The sequence below is a fragment of the Balaenoptera musculus genome, chromosome 5 (genome assembly GCF_009873245.2).
Source record: "Balaenoptera musculus isolate JJ_BM4_2016_0621 chromosome 5, mBalMus1.pri.v3, whole genome shotgun sequence".
NCBI classification, from domain to species: Eukaryota; Metazoa; Chordata; class Mammalia; order Artiodactyla; family Balaenopteridae; genus Balaenoptera; species Balaenoptera musculus.
Genome location: NC_045789.1, coordinates 41393876 through 41415435, shown reverse-complemented (window position 1 = coordinate 41415435; position 21560 = coordinate 41393876).

The following is a 21560-nucleotide window of genomic DNA, read 5'->3' as shown; positions in this document are numbered from 1 at the left end:
CTCGATGCTTTGTGACCACCTAGAGGGGTGGTATAGGGAGGGTGGGAGGGAGACGCAAGAGGGAGGAGATATGGAGATATATGTATATGTATAGCTGATTCACTTTGTTATAAAGCAGAAACTAACACACCATTGTAAAACAATTATACTCCAATAAAGATATTAAAAAAAAAATTACCTCCCCTGATAGGGTCGTTGTGAAGATTTAATGAAATTACATATATGAAAGTCACTTTGAATAGGGACTTTCAATAGTGATAGAACATGGTAAGTACATTGGAAGTATACATTATTGTTATTTTGCTTATATCATGTTTTCCAAAGAACTAAAGCCATCTGCTCTTAGTTTCTAGGAGTTCAAAAACATTTTACATCTTATTATATAGTCTTCTCTTTCACTAGGCAAAGGCCATAATTTACTTATGTATTTCCCTTTGGGAGAACGGTGCGAGGGTTGAGTTTTCTTGAGAAAAATTCCAAGGCAGTGTTTGAGAGGTGGGGCTTTACATGATCCTGATGTTGCAGTGTGCTAGGAAAACAGGTCCTCAGGGTTGACCTCTCCCGAGAGACCTGCACACTCATCTCTCCCTTGGTGATGAGCACATCACATGACAGCCCCCACTGCATCTTCTTGTACCACTTGGTCTTTGATTATGCAGAGAAGTAGCTGATCCTTAGATTGTAGTGTTTACTCTCCCCAACAGGTGTTAGCAATTGGTTAGAAAGATGCTAACAAAAGTAATCAATAGAGCAAAGAAAGAAGAACCACTGAAAAGAATATAATGAGATGGTAGAAGTCACCTCAAATATATTGTGGTTGCATAATTTTAGAATTTTCTGGCTAAATTTAAAGAGAGTTAAATAATAGGTAGAGTATTTTCAAAGAATATCTGGTACATAGTGAAAACTGAATAACTGTAATGAATGGATGAATGAATGATAAGGTTATGAAAATGCTTAATAACATTGATTACATGCTATAGAGAAAACCATTTAAAAACTATACTTTGATTATTCTACTAAGAAAGGGGAGATTTTTCAGCTCTGCGGTATATGTGTTAGAGTTGTTTTCCTAGATCCTTAATGAATTTTATAATGTCGTGGTGGTCTGATGGAATTTGTAATTTGAAGACCAGATATGGAGCAAAGAGGAGCAGGCTGGAATCATATTCCTGAATTAAGAGAGAAATTTGACCATTAAGTATTCAAGATCTAATAGTATTGAAATGCCAGTCTATGGCAAAGCCTTGCAGAGTCATTTGTCACTGTGTTTGATTATGCTATAAGGTCTTATTTGATTCTAAGTCTTTGCAGTGAAAAGCGTACTGGATTTGAAGTCAAATAGACCCAGATTCGTGGCCAGCACATATCAGGGATGCCGCTCACATAGACTCCAATATGAGTATTCCTTCACGGAGTCATACAAAATGGTGGTTCTTCTTGGATTCAAATACTTGCTCTGCTACCTGTTAGCTGTGAGACATGAAGCAAGTTAATTAATCTTTCTTGGTTCAGTTTCCTCTGCTGTTGGTATGAGCATTAAATTGGATAACACAGTAGTATGTACAGTATCTAACATAGTGTCTTGCTCGTATTTGGTGATTTTTCCACATTGCCACTTGTTAATTAATTGTAAGAAGGCATTGACTCTGGATCTGTATTAGAATAGACATTTGTGCATCTGGATATTTTGCCTCATCCAAGAGTCAGCTTTACATAGTGTGAACAGTTAACACACAGACTCTGAGCTCAGACCTCATGGGTTTGAATTATTGTTCTGCCACTTAACTAGCTGCGACTTTGGATGAATTAGAGAGCCTCTTATTACTTCAGCTTCATTTTCTGTAAAATGTGGGTAAGCGTAGTACCTACCCCATTGGGGTGTTATGAGGATTAAACAAATTAACCTTTGTGAAGTACTTGGAACAGTCTATAATATATATTTAGCACCACACATATATCTGTTAAAATAAGATCTAATGGGAACATGTAGCTGCAGACTACTAAAAGAAATTGGTGAATTGTTGTGTGAGGACTGCTTTTTCCTAACAAAACAAGCTGCTTAAATTAGTAGCATGACATCTCAATCCATTGACAAGACATGGACTTTAAATTATTTTGTCAGTTTTTTGATAAACATTCTATCCAAGAAAATGGTGACCAGAATTATGGTTTCAGTCTGTGAACGTAAGACAAAAATAAAATTAAACAACCAAGAAGGGCTTCACTGGTGGCACAGTGGTTGGGAGTCCGCCTGCCAAGGCAGGGGACGTGGGTTCGAGCCCTAGTCTGGGAAGATCCCGCATGCCGCAGAGCAGCTGGGCCCGTGCGCCACATCTGCTGAGCCTGCGCTCTAGAGCCCGTGAGCCACAGCTGCTGAAGCCCGCGCTCCGCATCAAGAGAGGCCACCGCAGGGAGAGGCCCGCGCACCGCAACGAAGAGTGGACTCCTGCTCCCCGCAACGAGAGGAAGCCCACTCGCAGCAACGAAGATCCAACACAGGCAAAAAAAAACAACAACCAAGAGTATTAAGATTTTTCTTTGAATTGAGATGTAGAGGATTGAGTTAATCATACTCTCATTATCATCATTGGTCTTTGCAAGGGCCCCCTCTTGAATGTATGTATGTATATATGAATGTATGTTTATATATGTGAAAGTATATATACATGCATGAATCTATATGTGCTTGTATTTATTACCTTTCACTTCCAACAACTCTCTTCCTTTCTCCTTTTCATGTTGGGTAACCATTATAATGTATTTAATGTATATGTTATTGTTTGAAAGTGTATAATTGTTCTGTGTGTATATATCTTTAACTTACATAAGGGCTATCACACAATATATATTTCATTCTATTCCTAAATTTTCTTCACTCGTCGCTTGACCTTAGGAGCCATTCATGTTGCTCTTTGTGTACCTTGCTTCTAATTGCTCCAAGTGCTCCATGGGGTACCTCCATCACATTTATCCTGTCTACACAGGACCTGTCTACATGTGGACACCTGGATTGTTTCCAATTTCCTGTCACCACAGTGAAATTATTAGTCTATTTGTTTTTAATATTCAATGTGGAGTCCTCATGACAACCTGATGATCATTTCTTTATAGATGCAATAGAAACCCTCTTTTCCAAGGTGTTCAGGGTAGTACTTGGTTAATTAATTGAAACATTATTAAAACTGGAATTTGTAAAAGTCATACATAATTTAAAGATTTTATTTTAGCTTCAAATGTTTAAGTGTATTTTATTAGTCATTTAAAAAAAAAAGTAGGGTAAAGGCTTTTCCTTTGTTGAATTTGTATATATATTTACTTTTTTTAAAAAAAAATTATTTATTTTATGTATGGTTTTTCTCTATTTTTTCCTTTTCAAAAATTTATTTATTTATTTATTTCCTGCTTTATTGAGATATAACTGACATATAACATTGTGTAAGTTTAAGGTGTACAACATGTTAATTTGATACACTTATGCATTGTGAAATAATTACCACTGTACTGTTAACTAACACCACCATCACTTTATATGCTTACCATTTCTTTTTCGTGGTGCGAACATTTAAGATCAACTCTCTCAGAAACTTTCAATTGTATGATATGGTATTATTAACTGTAATGATCATGCTGTACATTAGATTCCCCAGAACTTATCTCATAACTGGAAGCTTGTATCCTTTGACCACCTTCACCCATTTCCCTCACTCCCCAGCCCCTGATAACCACAATTCTACTCTTTTTATGAGTTCAGCTTTTTTAGTGATATCATACAGTATTTGTCTTTGTCTGACTTATTTCACTACTTTTGGTTTTATTTTAGTATGGGCCTGTTTTTGGAATTAATTTTCATGTTTCTTGTATAAATGACATGTCAAGTGCTTTATGTGTTTTTCTGTTTCATTTTCTTTGAAGAGAAGTAAGAACCTCGGTAAATTGTGGAGAAATCTGAGTTCAGAATTCTTTCAGATTTTTAAATTTTCTTTTTTTCACAGCTGTCCATCAAAATGACTTGCCTTTATCAAGTGTTTCCAAAGCATTCAAATTAGTTTTCAGAATAATGATTGATATCTTTCTTTTCACTTTCACATTTAATTACTTTAAATATGTAGCCTATAGCTACACAGAAGGAAACAAATGGAATTCTACAAACGTGATTTTGTTTTGTTTAAGTTTGGAGAGGTCTTAGTTATTTTTCTAGTTTTTGAGCCTCAGGCTTTCATTGCTTTAGTTACCTGGGGGCTTGGGCCTACAAGCCATGCTTTGATATTTTTTAAAAGCATAAAACTGGGCTTGGAAGTTTAAAGAAACAGTAGATTGAAAAGCATTTCTTATATTGCAAAAAGTTATTATATATGAGGTGGTTTTAAGCTCTGTGTCTGTATTGTCTTCACAACCACAGTGAAGCCCTGTCTCTGGAACATAAGTGGAGCCCAACATAAATATTTGTTCAATAAATGAGTGAGTGAATTAAAACTGAGAGGCAGTTTAAGTGTGATTTCTTTTTAAACAATTAATTTTTATTGAGATACAGCGTTGTTAAGTTTAAAAGGTACCACGTGTTATATATTATGAAATGATTACCACTATAGAGTAAGTGTGATTTCTGATGCTATTTTATGTCATCTTAAACACTGTGGTATAGAACACTGTATGTAAAGGATTTCTCTGGGCTGTCATATTTTAAGAAGAAACTGATTTCTTCTTACTGCACTCTTAGTAGAAACTTAATGAGAATTTTTCATTTGCCTTCCTAACAAAAGAGGGTTCTACTCAAATTCTCTGTAATGATTAGTGGTTATACTTAAAACAAAGGTTGTTAACTTTTTGTTGTTGTTGTTGTGCAGAATTCTTCTGTACAGAATTTTAAGCTGGTTGAATTACTTTGGTTTTGGAGAGGATAAAACAAAATGGAATTAGAATGAGTTTTTATGCCAAATTCCAAGAAACAAAACATTAATAGATGGATAGATGGATGTATGTAAAGTACTCACATTCTTATTTATTCATCCATTTAACAAATACTTATTACCATTCTACAATATGCCAGTCACTATGATGAAAAATTGACAATATTACTGTCCTCATGCAGCTTACATTCTAATTAGGTAGGAGCTAAAACATTTGAAATGAGCTAATTAAATGAACAAACATAACAATTATAATATGATAAGGTCTAGAAAGGAAATAAAAAGGGTGTGAATATAAGAAATAGAGGGAAGACTGGTCTGGGATGGTTCCTCTGAAGAGGTAAGATTTATATTGAGATCTAAAGGAGAAGAAGGAGCCAGCCAGGGACCAGAGAAGGATGCATTCACAGAGGGAACCTCAGTTTTGTGTGCTCTGAGACTTCTGCTAATTATTTCAAAGAAGCTCTGAGGCATATGAAATCTTTACAGATAACCCAATTTAAAAAAATAAAAAAAAAATGAAACCAGTGGAGATATCCCCTAAATACCAAGGCAATTTAGGTTTTATGTAAACACTATCCATTACTATCCCCTACCAAGTCCTCCCCCACCAAAAAAAATGGTTTAATGGGAATGTTTTACGTCCATTTTTCTCTCAAGAATTCTTGTGTGTAATGTCTATAATGTTGGAACTCACTTTTTAAATATATATATATTTATAGGTAGTCTGATAAAAAAGAGAAAGGAAACGTATAGAGGAATATGTCGCTAATTTACGAACCTAGATAGTTCATTCTCAGTAGATTATGGCCAGTTTCCTACTTCGTAGATTATCCTCTTCTGTTAATTCTCTGCCTTTTCTCTTTCCACCCTCTTTTGGTTATTACACTGCTCATTAACATTACTATTAAGCAATTCTGAGGAGGGGAAAAATCAATCAAGGAAAGGAGCTTCAATTTGAGGTTTGGTGGGTGAGAAGTTGAATCAATTGGGTAAAACCAGATTATTTTTGGATTCTCTGGATTTCCTTTGTCCATGTTATTTCTGCCCCAATAGCCCAGACTAACACAAGCTGATTATACTGTATAACATAGAAACACACACAGCAAAAGGTTTTGGGAGCACAGACATATTTAAACTAAAACTTCTAGGTGACAAAGTTACTTAAGTGATTACAATTTGAAAAGCGTTGAGGTGATGCTAGTAATACAAACAGAGATTGTACTTAGAAAGCATGTTGTTGCCTGTAGTCATAGGATACAACATCTACAGTAAGGGATTCTTCACATCCTAGAACTAGCTGACCCTGCATCATAAAAAATAGACCAAGTTATGTTCTTGGCCTTTCCCTATTCCTGATCATACTCTTTAACCCACATAAGCTGTGTTCTTGTTAGTTAGGAAATAGAAATCGTTCTTTTGAAATATTAGCTACAAATGTGAAAAAAAGCCCAAGTGCACACCCTAAGTCATGGCCATCACTCATTTTATGTTTGTAAATCTTGTAAAAGCCTCCATGTTCTTCCTTTTCAGGCCTGAAGCTATTTCTTTTGTGAATGTCCATTGGTCTACTGTGTTCACAGGGGGCTGAGAAGCTGTTTCCCCCTGGGATGCTTGAGGACAGGGGAGGTTGAAGACCAGGTTCCATGGGTAGGTCAGAAAAGGATATGGGGGAGATTCTATGTCCTTGGTGGGGATGTATTTGTGCTGAACTTGCGAAATGCATGAGGTCAGTGTCATCTGTTTTCAGTATTTCCTGAACAATTGATTTATTCCACATTATTAATGAACTTTGCAGCAGTTCCACTTGTCAGAGCCTACTCTGTAGGGGTCAATAATGAGAGGAAACCTGATGCTAGTGAATCCAGCTTAAGTGATTCTGTCATGCTAATGATTCAATATATCAGGAAAAATGTCAGCTCCTTCCAATATGTTAATTCCTCTGATCGTATTTGCATAAACTACAGTCAATGAAATACAAGCTCCCCCTCTAAGATAGTTAATGGAGATTTGTAAGGGATTTTTAAAAAAATATATCTTTATTGGAGAATAATTGCTTTACAATGGTGTGTTAGTTTCTGCTTTATAACAAAGTGAATCAGTTATACATATACATATATCCCCATATCTCTTCCCTCTTGCATCTCCCTCCCTCCACCCTCTCTATCCCACACCTCTAGGTGGTCACAAAGCACCGAGCTGATCTACCTGTGCTATGCGGCTGCTTCCCACTAGCTATCTATTTTACATTTGGTAGTGTATATATGTCCATGCCACTCTCTCACTTTGTCCCAGCTTACCCTTCCCCCTCCCCGTATCCTCAAGTCCATTGTCTAGTAGGTCTGCGTCTTTACTCCCGCTTTGCCCTTAGGTTCTTCATGACCCTTTTTTTTTTAGATTCCATATATATGTGTTAGCATACGGTATTTGTTTTTCTCTTTCTGACTTACTTCACTCTGTATGACAGACTCTAGGTCCATCCACCTCACTACAAAAAACTCAATTTCATTTCTTTTATGGCTGAGTAAGATTCCATTGTATATATGTGCCACATCTTCTTTATCCATTCATCTGTTGATGGACACTTAGGTTGTTTCCATGTCCTGGCTATTGTAAATAGAGCTGCAATGAACATTGTGGTACACGACCCTTTTTGAATTATAGTTTTCTCAGGGTATATGCCCAGGAGTGGGATTGCTGGGTCGTATGGTAGTTCTACTTGTAGTATTTTAAGGAACCTCCATACTCTTCTCCATAGTGGCTGTATCAACTTACATTCACACCAACAGTGCAAGAGGGTTGCATTTTCCCTACACACTCTCTAGCATTTATTGTTTGTAGATTTTTTGATGATGGCCATTCTGCCTGCTGTGAGGTGATACCTCATTGTAGTTTTGATTTGCATTTCTCTAATGATTAGGGATGTTGAGCATCCTTTCATGTGTTTGTTGGCAATCTGTATATCTTCTTTGGAGAAATGTCTATTTAGGTATTCTGTCCATTTTGGATTGGATTGTTTCTATTTTTGTTATTGAGCTGCATGAGCTGCCTGTATATTTTGGAGATTAATCCTTTGTCCATTGCTTCATTTGTAAATAGTTTCTCCCATTCTTAGGCTTATCTTTTCATCTTGTTTATGGTTTCCTTTGCTGTGCAAAAGCTTTTAAGTTACATTAGGTCCCATTTGTTTATTTTTGGTTTTATTTCCATTTCTCTAGGAGGTGGGTCAAAAAGGATCTTGTTGTGATTTATGTGATAGAGTGTACTACATATGTTTTCCTCTAAGAGTTTTATAGTGTCTGGCCTTAAATTTAGGTCTTTAATCCATTTTGAGTTTATTTTTGTGTATGGTGTTAGGGAGTGTTCTAATTTCATTCTTTTACATGTAACTGTCCAGTTTTCCCAGCACCACTTACTGAAGAGGCTGTCTTTTCTCCATTGTATATTCTTGCCTCCTTTATCAAAGATAAGGTGACCATATGTGTGTGGGTTTATCTCTGGGCTTTCAATCCTGTTCCATTGATCTGTATTTCTGTTCTTCTGCCAGTACCATACTGTCTTGATTACTGTAGCTTTGTAGTATAGTCTGAAGTTTGGGAGTGTGATTCCTCCAGCTCTGTTTTTCTTTCTCAAGATTACTTTGGCTATTCAGGGTCTTTTGTGTTTCCATACAAATTGTGATATTTTTTGTTCTAGCTCTCTGAAAAATGCCAGTGGTAGTTTGATAGGGATTGCATTGAATCCGTAGATTGCTTTGGGTAGTAGAGTCATTTTTACAATGTTGATTCTTCCAATCCAAGAACATGGTATATCTCTCCATCTATTTGTATCATCTTTAATTTCTTTCATCAGTGTCTTATAATTTTCTGCATACAGGTCTTTTGTCTCCTCAGGTAGGTTTATTCCTAGGTATTTTATTCTTTCTGTTGCAATGGTAAATGGGAGTATTTTCTTAATTTCTTTCAGATTTTTCATCATTAGTGTATAGGAATGCAAGAGATTTCTGTGCATTAATTTTGTATCCTGCTACTTTACCAGATTCATTGATTAGCTCTAGTAGTTTTCTGGTAGCATCTTTAGGATTCTCTATGTATAGTATCATGTCATCTGCAAACAGTGACAGATTTACTTCTTCTTTTCCGATTTGGATTCCTTTTATTTCTTTTTCTTCTCTGATTGCTGTGGCTAACACTTCCAAAACTATGTTGAATAATAGTGGTGAGAGTGGGCAACCTTGTCTTGTTCCTGATCTTAGTGGAAATAGTTTCAGTTTTTCACCATTGAGGACGATATTGGCTGTGGGTTTGTCATATATGGCCTTTATTATGTTGAGGTAAGTTCCCTCTGTGCCTACTTTCTGGAGGGTTTTTATCATAAATGGGTGTTGAATTTTGTCAAAAGCTTTCTCTGCATCTATTGAGATGATCATATGGTTTTTCTCTTTCAGTTTGTTAATATGGTGTATCACAATGATTGATTTGCGTATATTGAAGAATCCTTGCATTCCTGGGATAAACCCCACTTGATCATGGTGTATGATCCTTTTAATGTGTTGTTGGATTCTGTTTGCTAGTATTTTGTTAAGGATTTTTGCATCTATGTTCATCAGTGATATCGGCCTGTAGTATTCTTTCTTTGTGACATCTTTGTTTGATTTTGGTGTCAGGGTGATGGTGACCTTGTAGAATAAGTTTGGGAGTGTTCCTCCCTCTGCTATATTTTGGAAGAATTTCAAAGGATCGGTGTTAGCTGTTCTCTAAATGTTTGATAGAATTAGCCTGTGAAGCCATCTGGTCCTGGGCTTTTGTTTGTTGGAAGATTTTTAATCACAGTTTCAATTTCAGTGCTTGTGATTGGTCTGTTCATATTTTCTATTTCTTCCTGGTTCAGTCTCGGCAGGTTGTGCATTTCTAAGAATGTGTCCATTTCTTCCAGGTTGTCCATTTTATTGGCATAGAGTTGCTTGTAGTAATCTCTCATGATCCTTTGTATTTCTGCAGTGTCAGTGGTTACTTCTCCTTTTTCATTTCTAATTCTATTGATTTGTGTTTTCTCCCTTTTTTTCTTGATGAGTCTGGCTAATGGTTTATCAAATTTGTTTATCTTCTCAAAGAACCAGCTTTTAGTTGTATTGATCTTTGCTATCATTTCCTTCATTTCTTTTTCATTTATTTCTGATCTGATCTTTATGATTTCTTTCCTTCTGCTAACTTTGGGGATTTTTTGGTTCTTCTTTCTCTAAACGCTTTAGGTGTAAGGTTAGGTTGTTTATTTGAGATGTTTCTTGTTTCTTAAAGTTGGATTGTATTGCTATAAACTTCCCTCTTAGAACTGCTTTTGCTGCATCCCATAGATATTGGGTCATCGTGTTTTCATTATCATTTGTTTCTAGGTATTTTTTGATTTCCTCTCTGATTTCTTCAGTGATCTCTTGGTTATTAAGTAGTGTATTTTTTAGCCTCCATGTGTTTGTATTTTTTACAGATTTTTTTCCTGTAATTGATATCTAGTCTCATAGCTTTGGGGTCAGAAAAGATACTTGATATGATTTCAATTTTCTTAAATTTACCAAGGCTTGATTTGTGACCCAAGATATGATCTATCCTGGAGAATGTTCCATGAGCACTTGAGAAGAAAATGTATTCTGTTGTTTTTGTATGGAATGTCCTATAAATATCAATTAAGTCTATATTGTTTAATGTATCATTTAAGCTTGTGTTTCCTTATTTATTTTCACTTTGGATGACCTGTCTATTGGTGAAAGTGGGGCATTAAAGTCCTCTACTATGCTTGTTTTACTGTTGATTTCCCCTTTTATGGCTGTTAGTATTTGCCTTATGTATTGAGGTGCTCCTATGTTGGGTGCATAAATATTTACAATTGTTATATCTTCTTCCTGGATTGATCCCTTGATCATTATGTAGTGTCCTTCTTTGTGTCTTGTAATAATCTTTGTTTTAAAGAGTATTTTGTCTGATATGAGAATTTCTACTCCAGGTTTCTTTTGATTTCCATTTGCATGGAATATCTTTTTCCATCCCCTCACTTTCAGTCTGTATGTGTCCCTAGGTCTGAAGTGGGTCTCTTGTAGACAGCATATATACAGGTCTTGTTTTTGTATCCATTCAGCCAGTCTGTGTCTTTTGGTTGGAGCATTTAATCCATTTACATTTAAGGTAATTATCAATATGTATGTTCCTATTACCATTTTCTAAATTGTTTTGGGTTTGTTATTGTAGGTCTTTTCCTTCTCTTGTGTTTCCTGCCTAGAGAAGTTCCTTTAGGATTTGTTGTAAAGCTGGTTTGGTGGTGCTGAATTCTCTTAGCTTTTGCTTATCTGTAAAGGTTTTAAATTCTCCATCAAATCTGAACGAGATCCTTGCTTGGTATAGTAATCTTGGTTGTAGGTTTTTCCCTTTCATCACTTTAAATATGTCCTTCTCCCTTCTGGCTTGCATAACGTCTTCTGACAAATCAGCTGTTAACCTTATGGGGATTCCCTTTTGTTATTTGTTGTTTTTCCTTGCTGCTTTCAATATTTTTTCTTTGTATTTAATTTTTGATAGTTTGATTAATATGTGTCTTGGTGCGTTTCTCCTTGGATTTATCCTGTATGGGACTCTGTGCTTCCTGGACTTGATTGGCTATTTCTTTTCCCATATTAGGGAAGTTTTCAACTATAATCTCTTCAAATATTTTCTCAGTCCCTTTCTTTTTCCTTTCTTCTTCTGGAACCCCTATAATTCAAATGTTGGTGCGTTTCATGTTGTCCCAGAGGTCTCTGAGACTGTCCTCAATTCTTTTAATTCTTTTTTCTTTATTCTGCTCTGTGGTAGTTATTTCCACTCTTTTATCTTCCAGGTCACTTATCCGTTCTTCTACCTCAGTTATTCTGCTATTGATTCCTTCTAGAGAATTTTTAATTTCATTTATTGTGCTGTTCAACATTGTTTGTTTGCTCTTTAGTTCTTCTTGGTCCTTGTTAAACGTTTCTTGTGTTTTCTCCATTCTATTTCCAAGATTTTGGATCATCTTTACTATCATTACTCTGAATTCTTTTTCAGGTAGACTGCTAATTTCCTCTTCATTTGTTTGGTCTGGTGGGTTTTTACTTTGCTCCTTCATCTGCTGAATATTTCTATGTCTTCTCATTTTGCTTAACTTACTGTATTTGGGTCTCCTTTTCGCAGGCTGCAGGTTCATATTTCTCATTGTGTTTAGTGTCTGCCCTAGTGGGTAAGTTTGGTTCAGTGGGTTGTGTAGGCTTCCTGGTGTATGTGTCTTCTCATTTTGCTTAACTTACTGTGTTTCGCGTCTCCTTTTCGGAGGCTACAGGTTCATAGTTCCAGTTTTTTTTGGTGTCTGCCTCCAGTGGGTGAGGTTGGTTCAGTGACTTGTGTAGGCTTCCTAGTGGAGGGAACACTCAGCATAATATGTATACATATGAATTCTTTCCCAAAGTCTCAATGGTCTGTTGAATGCCTCTGGAACATGCACATTCCCACTCTTGGACTTATGCTCTTACATTTCTTTCCGTCTCCTCTTCACGAATTTCCTTCCCCCCTGTTCATCTTAGTAAATTTCAGATCTCAGTCTAATATTATCCTTTATGTAGCTTACTTTGAACTTTTCAGATAATTTCTGAAATTCAAATCATTTATTATCTGGCAATAGGTCTTAGAAAATCTCATATTGGAGTGTGATATTCTTTACTTACCTTGTTTAACTTTTCATGCGTAAGGCTTGGCTGTTATAATAGCCATTATGACCCTTGAGGCAAGGATGATGTGCTACACTTCCATAAGTCCTCTATACACTTAAGGTACAGTAGGAATTGCACTGAACTTGGAACTAGCAGTGCTGGCCCTCATCCCACCACTTATTGTCCTTGAGACCTTAGACAAGGAAATTAACTTCAATGAGTAAAGAAACTTTTTCTTACTTGTAAAATAGAGCTAACAAGAGCTTCGTTCTCTTTCTCACAAGGCACTGATTCTCAGCCTTTAAGATTCTGGTGAAAGCTACTGGATGTTCTCCACTGAACAAATGTACTTGTGCACAAATACAAAAATTATTTGTTCAGTTGAAGGAATTCCTTTGCTTCTTGAAGCCATTCATAGACCTGGGTCAATAATCCCTCTCATTACTGTGAGGATCAGATAAAATATTACATAGGAAAACTCTGTATATACTTATGTAATATGAAGTAAGATGGCATTCAGCAAAGTACTAAATGAATAAATGAATGAATGAAGCTTAGGATTGGTAGGGATCTTAAGAATTCATCTAGTTCATTCCTCCTGTTTTCAAAGAGTTTTCCTAGAACTTTTTAGATCATTATATTAAAGAACTCCAGAGAAAAGAATTCTTACAACTCAGGCTTACTGTAGTATGCCACTGTCAAAAATTTCTTCCTTGGATATAAATTAGTAATTCATAAAAGAAGACATACAAATGTTCAATGAACATGTGGGAAAAAATTTCAAACTAACAGATAGATAAATACATGCAAATTAAAAGCACAGTGAAATATTATTCATCATGTATCACAATGTGATAAGTAAATAGAATGATAATAGCTGGTGTTGTAGAGGGAGTGGTAATCCAAGTGGAGAGTAACTTGGTTTAAGCTTTCTGGAGGGCAATTTGATGGTAGGTAAAAAGCTTACATTTGCATACCTGTTTACTAATTGGTTCTGTTTTTAGAAATTTCTCCCATGGTGCACCCCTCCACCCCAGTTATCAAAAGGTGCAAAAATATGTTTACAAGGGTGTTATTGAAGCATTATTTATAAGTATCAAAAATTGGAGACAATGTAAGTATGGAAATGGCTAACTAAATTTTAGCATATTCATGTAAGGGGATACATTGTAGCCTGTTTAATATTGTTACTAATATAGACAAATGTTCACATCAAATTGCTATGAAAAAAGAAAACTTATAAAATTATATGTAGAGTACAGAAAAAAGGATACATTTTTATGCATAGAAAACAGAGCCAGAAAGGACTCATACCAGCATAATTGTGTTTATTTGGGGGTGAAGAGATAATGGGAGCTTGTAATTTTATTTTTTGTTTGTGTTTTTAACTTTTAAAAGAGTAAACATGCATTAATTTTATAATAGGAATAAAATTGTTAAAATTATGTTTACATCTGATTTCAATTTTTCTTGTTTCTTCTTAAATTTTAATGAAGTGGAGTAGAGTTGATGAACATCTTCCATACAGAACATCAGCATAATTTGGGATCTTTTCACAGTTCCCTCTTACAAATGGCCAGTTAAAACCAATGCAAGTTTCTTATTTTTTCTCCTAATTTGCAACTTGCTTGTCTTTCATTGATTCACTTTTGGTATTGTACTGTAGTACAAAAAAGTTATTTCTGAAGTCATTAACCTCTCTCCCTCATGTTTTGGATTTCTGTGACATGAATCTAGGAAGAAGATAAGATTCTTTTTCCTAAGATGAGGTTTCTATTGTGCACTGAGGTTGGGGTAATTGGTGACATACCATGGAATAAAAAGACATTGTGTATTTACAGTCTGAAAACCTGGTTTGTGGTCTCAACTCAGTGTTTTCCTAGTCTTATAAACTTTTTAGAAATCTTTAACCTCCCACAAATTTAGTTTTCTTATCTGTAAATGGTAATAACAATACACACATACATACATACAGACCTAATTGAAGTCAAAGGGCTATGTTAACAGCGAAATGTGATAACATATTTGAGACAGTTTTACATACCCCAATGTGCTCTACAGATCTGAGTTGTATTTGTTCTCTGGTCAAGTAGATTGGCAAAGGAATGGGGAGAAGGAAGTGCTTCAGGGAATCAGAGGAACCTCAGTCTTCCTGAAGTATGAGAATAATGGATGGTTGATGTTAGGATACACCAAAATCGGGTCAAACCATGGCTTCTTATTCACCTTTCTGCCTTTGTCTTTCCTTCTGTCTTCTTCCCCATTAAAAACTCAATTAAATATACGAGGAGAGGGGTGGAGTCAAGACGGCATACTAGGAGGATGCAGAATTTGCGTCTCATCATAACTAGGGCACCTATCAGGCACCAGTGGGGGACCACGGATACCTAAGGGAACGGGAGGAACCCCTAGCAACCAGGTAGGATGTGAGGCTTGGGGGGAGTGAAAGGGGAGGAGAGGTGGAGGCGGGACGGCACTGGCGCCCCTGAGGGGCGGCTTGGGGAGGGGAAGGGATCCCACACCCGAAGGGGGAAATTGGGGAACCATTGGGGGGGGCAGAGGGTCAAAAGGGAGTGTGGCCAGGTTTCCCATGCCCGCTTGGGCCCTCAGGAACCTGCTGAGATCCCGGGCCTGATCCTCTGCCCACCTAGGCTCCCTCCAGCTATGTGGGTCCTGAGGTAGTGGAAGGGGGGGAAGGGGGAGCAAAAGTAAAGGTCAGACCTCTGGGACTGGCAGCCCTGAGGGGTGGCTGGGGGAGGGGAGGAGTTCCTACACCCAGGGGGACTCACCCATGGTTAGGGGTCCAGAGGGGATGGGGGAGACTCTGCGGGAGACAGGGGGGTGCAAAGGAGTGGAAAGGAATGGAGCCAGTGTTTTCCCTGTCCACTTAGGCCCCAGGGAGCCTGTTGGGCTCCTGGGCCTAATCATCTGCCCTTGGAGCCTCCCTCCTGCCACACAGAGCCCAAGTCCCACCCCTACACCCCCACCCAGGGCCCTACCTCTACACTCGGAGACCCTCTCTAAGACTCCCTCCAACTGTGCTGGGCCTAAACCCCACCCACACACCCTCACTCAGGGCCCTACCTCCAAACTCTGGAACTCCACACTCCAGAGGACTTCCTTACCATGTGCTGCTTCTCCCCTTCTGCACAGGTCCTAAGCAGAGGCCCTGCCCCACGCTTGAACATCAACCCCCCCCACCTACCTAAGTCCCATCCCACCCTAAACCCCACCCCTGCCTAAGTTGCACCTCTGCCTAAATGCCGCCCCCATTAGCCAAGGCTTTTTTTTCTTCTCTTTCCTTTTTTCCTCTTTTAGATTGGGGTTCTGTTTTACCTGTTGATTCATTGTTGTTGATTCTTTTATATTTTTATTTTCCCTAATAAATCTTTTATTTTTCTAATTTTATTTTATTCTTTATACATTTTTTTCCCCATGCCATGAAGCTTGCGGGATCTTGATTCCCAGGCCAGAGGTAGGGCCTGAGCTCCTGTGATGGTAGCTACAAGTCCAAACCACTGGACTAACAGAGAACCTCAGATCGCAGGGAATATCAATCAGAGTGAGGCCTTGCAGAGCTCCTCATCAGAGCACCAAGACCCAGCTCTATCCAACTGCCTGCAAACTCCAGTGCTGGACATCTCAGCCATACAACCAGTAAGACAGGAACACAGCACCACCCATCAAAAACAAAAAAACAAAAAAATGAAAGGACAAAAAAATTTGTTACAGACGAAGAAACAAGATAAAAACCTTCAAGACAAAATACGTGAAGACAAAACAGACAACCTACCTGAAAAAGAATTCAGAGTAATAATACTAAAGATGATCCAAAATCACGGAAGCAGAATGGAGAAAATACAAGAAACATCTTAAAAGGATCTAGAAGAACTAAAGAGCAAACAAACAGTGATGAACAACACAATTACTGAACTTAAAAATACTCTAGAAGGAATCAACAACAGAATAAGTGAGGCAGAAGAAGAGAAAAGTGACCTGGAAGATAAAATGGTGGAAATAACTTCCAGGGAGCAGAATAAAGAAAAAATAATGAAAAGAACTGAGGACACTCTCAGAGAACTCTGGGACAATATTAAGTGCACCAACATTCAAATTATAGGGGCCTCAGAAGAAGAAGAGTAAAAGAAAGGGACTGAGAAACTATTTGAAGAGATTATAGTCGAAAACATCCCTAACATGGGAAAGAAATAGTCAATAAGACCAGGAAGCACAGAGCGTACCATAAAGGATAAACCCAAAGAGAAACAAGCCAAGACACATATTAATCAAACTATCAAAAATTAAATACAAAGAAAAAATATTGAAAGCAGCAAGGAAAAACAACAAATAACAAAAGGGAATCCCCATAAGGTTAACAGCTGATTTGTCAGAAGAAGTTATGCAAGCCAGAAGGGAGAAGAAGGACATATTTAAAGTGATGAAAGGGAAAAACCTACAACCAAGATTACTATACCAAGCAAGGATCTCATTCAGATTTGATGGAGAATTTAAAACCTTTACAGATAAGCAAAAGCTAAGAGAATTCAGCACCACCAAACCAGCTTTACAACAAATCCTAAAGGAACTTCTCTAGGCAGGAAACACAAGAAAAGGAAAAGACCTCCAATAAAAAACTCAAAACAATTTAGAAAATGGTAATAGGAACATAGATATTGATAATTACCTTAAAGGTAAATGGATTAAATGCTCCAACCAAAAGACATAGACTGGCTGAATGGACACAAAAACAAGACCCATATATATGCTGTCTACAAGAGACCACTTCAGACCTAGGGACACATACAGACTGAAAGTGAGGGGATGGAAAAAGATATTCCATGCAAATGGAAATCAAAAGAAAGCTGGAGTAGCAATACTCATATTAGGCAAAATAGACTTTAAAATAAAGACTATTACAAGACACAAAGAACGACACTACATAATGATCAAGGGATCAATCCAAGAACAAGATATAGCAATTGTAAATATATATGCATGCAACATAGGGGCACCTCTATACATAAGGCAAATGCTAACAAACATAAAAGGGGAAATCCAAAGTAACACAATAATAGTAGGGGACGTTAACACCCCATTTTCACCAATGGACAGATCTTCCAAAATGAAAATAAATAAGGAAACACAAGCTTTAAATGACACATTAAACTAGATGGACTTAATTGATAATTATAGGGCGTTCCATCCAAAAACAACAGAATATGCTTTCTTCTCGAGTGTTCATGGAACATTCTCCAGGATAGAATATATCTTGGGTCACAAATCAAGCCTTGATAAATTTAAGAAAATTGAAATTGTATCAAGTATCTTTTCTGACCACAACGCTATGAGACTAGATAAAAATTAGGGGGAAAAAAACTGTAAAAAATACAAACACATGGAGGCTAAACAATACGCTACTAAATAACCAAGAGATCACAGAAGAAATCAAAGAGGAAATCCAAAAATACCTAGAAACAAACGACAATGAAAACACGACCACCTAAAACTTATGGGATGCAGCAAAAGCAGTTTTAAGAGGGAAATTCATAGCAATACAATCTTACCTCAAGAAACAAGAAACATCTCAAACAACCTAACCTTACAACTAAAGCAATTAGAGACAGAAGAACAAAAAACTCCCAAAGTTAGCAAAAGGAAAGAAATCATAAAGATCAGATCAGAAATAAATGAAAAACAAATGAAAGAAACAATAGTAAAGATCAATAAAACTAAAAGCTGGTTCTTTGAGAAGATTAACAAAATTGATAAACCATTAGCCAGACTCATCAAGAAAACAAGAAGACTCAAATCAATAGAATTAGAAATAAAAAAGGAGAAGTAACAACTGACACAGTAGAAATACAAAAGATCATGAGAGATTACTACAAGCAACTACAAGCCAATAAAATGAACAACCTGGAAGAAATGGACAAATTCTTAGAAAAGCACAATCTTTTGAGGCTGAACCAGGAAGGAATAGAAAATTTAAAAAGACCAATCACAAGACTGAAATTGAAACTGTGATTTAAAATCTTCCAGCATGCAAAAGCCCAAGACCAGATGGCTTCACAGGTGAATTTTATCATATATTTAGAGACGAGATCAAAACTATGTTTTCAACCTCTTCTAAAATATAGCAGAGGGAGGAACACTCCCAAACTCATTCTATGAGGCCTCCATCACCCTGATACCAAAACCATACAAAGATGTCACAAAAAAAGAAAACTACAGGCCAATATCTCTGATGAACATACATGCAAAAATTCTCAACAAAATACTAGCAAACAGAATCCAACAGCACACTAAAAGGATCATTCACAATGATCAAGTGGGGTTTATCCCAGAAATGCAAGGATTCTTCAATATATGCAAATCAATCAATGTGATAGACCATATTAACAAATTAAAGAATGAATACCATATGATAATCTTAATAGATGCAGAGAAAGCTTTTGACAAAATTCAACACCCATTTATGATAAAAACTCTCCAGAAAGTAGGCATGGAGCGAACCTACCTCAACATATTAAAGGCCATATATGACAAACCCACAGCCAACATCATTCTACATAGTGAAAAACTGAAACCATTTCCTCTAAGATCAGGAACAAGACAAGGTTGCCCACTCTCATCACTATTATTCAACACAGTTTTAGAAGTTTTAACCACTGCAATCAGAAAAGAAAAAGAAAAAAAAGGAAACCAAATCAGAAAAGAAGAAGTAAAACTGTCAATGTTTGCAGATGACATGATAGTATACTCAGGGAATCATAAAGATGCTACCAGAAAACTACTAGAGCTAATCAATGAATTTGGTAGAGTAGCAGGATACAAAATTAATGCAGAGAAATCTCTTGCACTCCTGTACACCAATGATGAACAATCTGAAAGACAAATTAAGGAAACACTTCCGTTTACCACTGCAACAGAAAGAATAAAATACCTAGGAATAAACCTACCTAAGGAGATAAAAGATCTGTATGCAGAAAACAATAAGACACTGATTAAAGAAATTAAAGATGATAAAAACAGATGGAGAGATATAGTATGTTCTTGGATTGGAAGAATCAACATTGTGAAAATGACTATACTACCCAAAGCAATCAAAAGATTCAATGCAATCCCTATCAAACGACCACTGGCATTTTTCACAGAACTAGAACAAAAAATATCACAATTTGTATGGAAACACCAAAGACCCCGAATAACCCAAGCAATCTTGAGAAAGAAAAACGGAGAGGGAGGAATCAGGCTCCCTGACTTCAGACTATATTACAAAGCTGCAGTAATCAAGACAGTATAGTACTGGCAGAAGAACAGAAATACAGATCAGTGGAACAAGATAGAAAGCCCAGAGATAAACCCACACACATATGGTCACCTTATCTTTGATAAAGGAGGCAAGAGTATACAAGAGAGAAAAGACAGCCTCTTCAATAAGTGGTGCTGGGAAAACTGGACAGCTACATGTACAATAATGAAATTAAAACACTCCCTGACACCATAAACAAAAATAATCTCAATATGGATTAAAGACCTAAATGTAAGACTGGACACTATAAAACTCTTAGGGGAAAACACAGGCAGAACACTGTATGACATAAACCACAGCAACATCCTTTTTGACTCACCTCCTAGAGAAATGGAAACAAAACCCCAAATAAACAAATGGGTCCTAATGAAACTTAAAAGCTTTTGCCCAACAAAGGAAACCATAAACAAGATGAAAAGACAGCCCTCAGAATGGGAGAAAGTATTTGCTATCGAAGCAACTGACAAAGGATTAATCTCCAAAATATACAAGCAACTCATGCAGTTCAATATCAAAAAAACAAACAACCCAATCCAAAAATGGGCAGAAGACCTAAATAGACATTTCTCCAAAGAAGATATACAGATTGCCAACAAACACATGAAAAGATACTCAACATCACTAATCATTAGAGAAATGCAAATCAAAACTACAAGCGGTATCACCTCACACTGGTCAGAATGGCCATCTTCAAAAAATCTACAAACAGAGAGGGACCTTCAAGATGGCAGTGGAGTAAGACGTGGAGATCACCTTCCTCCCCACAAATACATCAAAAATACTTCTATATGTGGAACAACTCCTACAGAACATGTACTGAATGCTGGCAGAAGGCCTCAGACTTCCCAAAAGGCAAGAAAATCCCCACGTACCTGGGTAGGGCAAAAGAAAAAAGGAAAAACAGAGACAAAAGTATAGGGATGGGCCCTGCCCCTCTGGCAGGGAGCTGTGAAGGAGGAAAAGTTACCACACACTAGGAAGCTCCTTCACTGGCGGAGACGGGGGGTGAGCGGGGGAACTTCAGAGCCATGGAAGAGAGCACAGCAACAGGGGTGCAGATGGCAAAGTGGAGAGATTCCCGCACAGAGAAGTGGTGCCGATCAGCACTCACCAGCCTGAGAGGCTTGTCTGCTCACCCGCCGGGGCGGGTGGGGGCTGGGAGCTGAGGCTCAGGCTTCAGAGGTCAGATCCCAGGGAGAGGACTGGGGTTGACTGTGTGAACACAGTCTGAAGGGGGCCAGTGAACCACAGCTAGCAGGGAGGGAGTCTGGGAAAAAGTCTGGTCCTACCTAAGAGGCAAGAGACCGTTGTTATGGGGTGCACAAGGATAGGGGATTCAGAGCACCGCTTAAACGAGCTCCAGAGATGGGCATTAGTCACAGCTATCAGCGCAGACACCAGAGATGGATATGAAATGCTAAGGCTGCTGCTGTGGTCACCAAGAAGCCTGTGTGCAAGCACAGGCCACTATCGACACCTTCCCTTCCTGGGAGCCTGTGTAGCCTGCCACTGCCAAGGTCCCGTGATCCAGGGACAACTTCCCAGGCAGAACACATGGCACGCCTCAGGCTGGTGCAATGCCATGTTGGCCTCTGCCGCTGCAGATTTGCCCCACATTCCGTGCCCCTCCCTCCCC